Raw genomic sequence first — 5,390 nt, 5'->3', positions numbered from 1 at the left:
CACCTGTTTGACAGGTCTTCATCGTTTCTGATAGCTCTCCAAGCGACGGCAGCGCTTGTGGTGTCAGTCTGAGCGGTGGCGGCTGCATCAGAGCTAGTAGTAGTAGTGGTAGTGGTGGTGGTGCTCGCCGCCGCCGTCGTCATCGTCCAGGGTAGAGGGTAGTCCGTCAGGCGGGCCTCACTCGTCTCGATCCGGTCTCCTCTCCCAGAGGAATATCTCTAATGTCAGATGTCATTGTGACAAGACTTTGATTCAGTGTCAGAATTAATTACGAATCTGGATTGGAGATCTACCTCTGAGCGAATGGGCTCCCACAGGTGCACTGACAGGGTTCCGGGAGCACCGATAGGGATTCGTAGGGGAAGGGGGAAGAGGGAAATTCTGTCCTATTTACGTTCCGAGGAGTCGTGTGATCCGCGGCGGTCGGATGATATTCTTCCCGGCGGCGTGATCTCGGTCTTCACTTTCGCTCAGTCACGGTCCGAGTCCCATCATTGCGAAGTTGCCCGACCTCCGTGGCCATCCTCATATCGTGCACAGCGTATGTCTTCAGCTCGTTCCAATCGCAAGATCGGCGTCCGTTGTAAATCACGACTCTGCAAAATTCGCCTCGAGGCACAGTTGGAGTTGCTGACGACAAAGAAGATTCTCCGCATTGCATCTTCTGATGTAGCTCCGCAAAGATAGAGGAGCAGACAGTTGCTAAAGGTATAGCTTCAGAAAGCGGCAGCTTCGGTCATAAAAGAATGATTCTCTGCTATCGCGAAAATCATACATTAAGCGATATGCCAACAACAGGTAGAACAATACTCGAGCGGAATTCAAGTCTTACAGCTCTCAAGAGAACGCTTGCTCTGTCATTTCCCTTAGTGAGGCCTCTTAATGATATGACCATATGGCCGCGGTGAGAGCCGCCGATCCGATATCGAAACATCTCCGAAAACGATCCTATCCGGAAGTGGCTCACACCGAGCCGAAGCAAGAATATTTTTGAAATTATTGGAAGCATCGGAAATGAAACGATTTCTTGAGAGGAGCGCTCCCCGTCCCCCCTCTCTCCCTGCCCTCCTCAATGATTTCGGAGGAGTGAGCCGCGCAGGCGGCAGCTCTATGAGCACGTGCAGGGTAATCGTAGAGCCTCATATGTTCTCCCGGATTCATCCGTATTACTTCGAATGGGGTGGTTTCGCACAACAAGTTGTTGCAGCTCGAGTATTTTGGGGGAATTCGTAGCGAATCTTGTCGCTTTTGGTGTTCCTGAATTCCATGTTATGCAAGCGATCCTGTAGAGCTTTGATTGAGTTGGTCTGCTCCCCCACTGCAGTCCCTCCAGCTCCAGCAACCACTCCCCGTACCGTCCCCTTTCAGATCCCTCTGACGAGAAGGGGGGAGAGGGGAGGGGTGTTCCAGTGGCACTTCACAGGGTGAATGCTCACTTTCAGCCCATGCTGTTGGTCGTTCGCTCGCCCGCCCGCTCGTTCGCTCGGTCGGTCGATCTGCTGGTTGGTTGGCTGGTTGAGCTGCTATAGTTGGTTGAGATTCGTTCAGCTTGATGGCGGTGGCGTCAGCCTGGGCCTAAGCGTGAAATGAGCCCGGGGGTAGGTGGGTGAGTTTACTTGCCTAGCGGGCTCGATGGTGGGTGGTTCGTAGGTCCGTCGCTTGGGCGGATGGCCTCGGTTGCGACGACGGCGATGCCTGCTTGCCTGGGGGTAATCCTATCCATGATGGCAAATTGACCGGGGGATGAGGGTGACGAGAATGACATTGGCGGAGGGATTCGTCGCCGCTGTCGTGTGCCCTAGTGGAAGATCTGATCTCGACGATAGAATCGCGTAGCGTCGACTCGTACGAAGTCGCTGCGATCTTTCTTTGCCATCTCCTCCACCATCGACCGGAAACGGCACTCGACAGGGGGAGAAATATGTCGAATATTTTTCAAGCGATAACTCCGTCACTCCGTCGAATGAGAGGATCGGATTTCTACCCGAAAGCAAACATACTTCTCTACCGATACGGGTCGGGCACCGCACCGGTCCGGAAAATTCATCAGATCACTTAATTATTTTCGTACACAAAACAAGGCGGAGAGACGGGGGGCTCTGCCTTGCATATATCTCGTCAGAGTAGGCTGACTGGCTGCCTGGTTGGTTGGCTGGCGGGCTGGCTGGCTGCTCGAATGAATGGCTGAATGATGATGATGATGGTGATCTAATGAATATTTAATGAACGAACGCGCACCGGTTGGTTCTCGTTCCTTCTCCACTAGCTGAGCAAAGAAGTCTCGACGAAGGCGAGCAAGAAGAAGCTATTAATATCAACAGTCAGAATCAGGGACAGCGGCCTGTGGGACGCAGGGATGAACGAGGGGGAGGGCGGCTAGCTGGCTAGCGGGGATTAATGGGGATGAGGCGGGGAAGCTGCTGTGGGGGTAGCGAGAAGCTTGTCCCGATGTTGTATGTTATATTTGCACAGGAATCTGAGCTGGAATAGGATGTCTCGCGACGGCAATGTCTATCGCGGGCTCTACCTTCGACTGCGTCCGAAATTCTGATCGTCTTCCAGGATGGGTGGGTGATTAGAGCCCTGACAGTCCAACCTCTGTGGTTCTTGGCGAAACTTTGCATCAACCATTGAAAATTATCAGCTTATCGTTCAATCGAATAATCCAGTCATATACAATCTGCGAAACGAAGGTGTCGACGGATGGGTGCCTTTGTGCCCACAGCACAATGAGGGATCTTCGTCGGGCTTACTGGGCGGGTTTTGGGTGGCTCGGGGCGTTCACGGCGACCAATCTCTCAGCGGCACTGTTTCGGGGCTAATAAATTGACCCGTGCTCGGACGTGAGCGGCGCTACATCACTCGGCATAATATAATTAAAACTAATTCGTCGGTCCACAATAATGATCGTCTCGATGAATACGAATCCGACCACTGCCGCGACTTGTGCGGCCGATCCCCGAGATTATTCCTCTGGAGCCTGTGATAGAGATCGACGTGATGCTACTGATGAGACCGTGCAGGGTTGAAGAGACCCTGTACGTCCGGTTCGCCCCTACGAAATTGAAAGCTCCATCCAAAGTCGATCTCACCGATCACTGTTGATGAGAGAGCTGGAGATCTCTGTTGGCAGAATAAAATCCGCGATAGACGGCTGACAACAGAACGAAATGAATCCCTGACATCTCGTCCCTTCACTGGGAAAGAGTTTTTCGTCAATCAAAAATTTATGAATTCGGAGGCGCGCGGAAGGCTTCACCGCGAATCGCTCGAGTCGCACATCTGAATTCGTCTTCTGCAGAGCCAGGGATGCAGGGTTGCGCTGGGTTCTTGCATTGAGCGTTGGAAGTAATACAGACGAGGGCCGTATGAGAAGTCCCGAACTCGTTTTCGGGTTGCTTCAGCACAGATTCCTAATGGAGGATAGACACCTAAATACTCAGTACCTCAGTACCTCCGTGTGCCACGCGCTTTCGGTGTCATCCGCCCGATTCGATTCGAACTCTTCGTCAGGTCAAGTTGAGCTCAGCTGCAGATGCATATCGTCCTTTGCCAAAAATCACCGAGCGTTGTACCGTTGAGCAGCGAGTGTTATTCCCCAGTACGCGGACCCCTTCTAGAGATTCCGCTGAGCAAGTCTCCAACTTGCGGCGACACTTTCGTTGCTGGCAGTGCTGCTGCTGGTGAATTAAAGACAACATCGCCTCGGGTAAGGCAGAGAAATAGAGCCCGCTAAACGGCTCGTTTCTGCACGTTGAATATTGCAGCTTGTTGTTTATCTATGTTTGTGTGGGAGGACCGCGAGCGACAAGAAACACAACGAGAACCTCGTTCAATTCAAAAGCGAACCGGAGAGCGGCAGGGATCCAACCTGTAACACGAAGACATCCCCGCGACGTGCTATGCCAATCTCGCTGAGGCGCAAGCGAGCTTCAGATTTTCGACGGAGTACGAACGAGTTGAGAACTACCCTGCTACACCACGGGGCTCGAGATCGAAGCAAAAGACGGCCCAGATCCTTGATGATGACCATGGTCCTCGGGACTGGTAAGTCTGAGGACGCGACTGGAAATGACTGAACGTCGACTAGAGGAGCTTGGAGGGGTTCCGCAGCTGAAGAGGTTAAAAGGAGGGGTGTCCCTTGAATCGGATGACTCAGAGGATGGATCGATGATGAGTTTCCAATAGGGAGCACGCGGATCCTCAGGCTCGTATGATGAGGCGCGTTGTTGATCCGGCCCCAGGGGCATTCAACGGATCATGGATTTGCCGGAGGTGCATTCTACACCTCGACCTCGCGCTGGGGCGTGCTTGAGGCGTTCCCTTCAGAGTATCGGGCTGTCGTCCGCCGAGCTCTGCGAAAGTCGATTCTAGATTAGACTTAGGTCTTCGGGAATCGGATCGGTTCCTGGAATTTCCACGGAGAGAAATCAACTCAATGGGTCGGACCGAGAAATCTACTGGGTTTAAGTATCGACTCAAGTTCTTCCAGTCACGCGAGTCGCCCAAGCTGGGTGACTCCGGTTCGAGATCCGATTGTTTGATCCTGGGGCTGCTTGACACCTCAGAATTAGAACTGTCCAGACGTATCCCCAGCGAAAGGTCCGTGATTACGAATGACGTGCCCTGAGGCACCCATATTTTTTTTATTTCTTCTCTTATTTTCCTCATTTTTCTCGTATTCTCCGGCGTTTTCCATATCTCCCTGTGCATTTCCTCCTTGTGGCGATTTTCTATCCGGGGCTCATTCCTCCAATTATTCGTCCACGAAACGGAAACTTTGATATTCTCTTTGTTTGAAGTTCATGCGAATCGATGGCGATTGTGCCTTCCGGACCAACTCCCACATCTCCGAGTCATGTATAATTTCTATGGTTTCAGGGTCATTGAAACAATGGTCCGCGGAGGATCTACAGAAGATAACCTTCTTCCACATCCAGGAACATAAGAGTAGGCTCGTGGTCGGCGGAGATTCAGAGGCCAACATTAGGGTACTCGGACACGCACGAATTACCGAATTGATATCGAGGGATATTGATTTCAAAAACGGAAGGAACGCCGTCGATTATAATCTGTTGTGAACGCGGGATTCGTTCACGTGCCCCATAATGATCAACAGAACGCCGATGGCAACGATGCACACAACACAGTTTTGTAGTCGATTCGGCAAACAGGCTGTCAGCCCTAGTGCAGGCGAGTCAGCGTCGACACGGCCACTGGCTGAGCAAACGAATGGCTTGCTTGATTTCCTTGTTCCCCCGGAGCCGCTCCGGTGCTCCAATCTTTGATATTCATATCTGACTTACTTCGTTCGCCGGTAGATCGACTGAGGCTACGTAGAGCCGATACGAGCTCTTGCTCGGATTTCGCGATCTATCGCCATGTAGAAG

Source organism: Galendromus occidentalis, unplaced genomic scaffold (genome assembly GCF_000255335.2).
Source record: "Galendromus occidentalis unplaced genomic scaffold, Mocc_1.1 scf7180000077484, whole genome shotgun sequence".
NCBI classification, from domain to species: domain Eukaryota; kingdom Metazoa; phylum Arthropoda; class Arachnida; order Mesostigmata; family Phytoseiidae; genus Galendromus; species Galendromus occidentalis.
The sequence above is the reverse complement of the archived record's forward strand: the minus strand, read 5'-3'. Positions refer to the sequence as shown.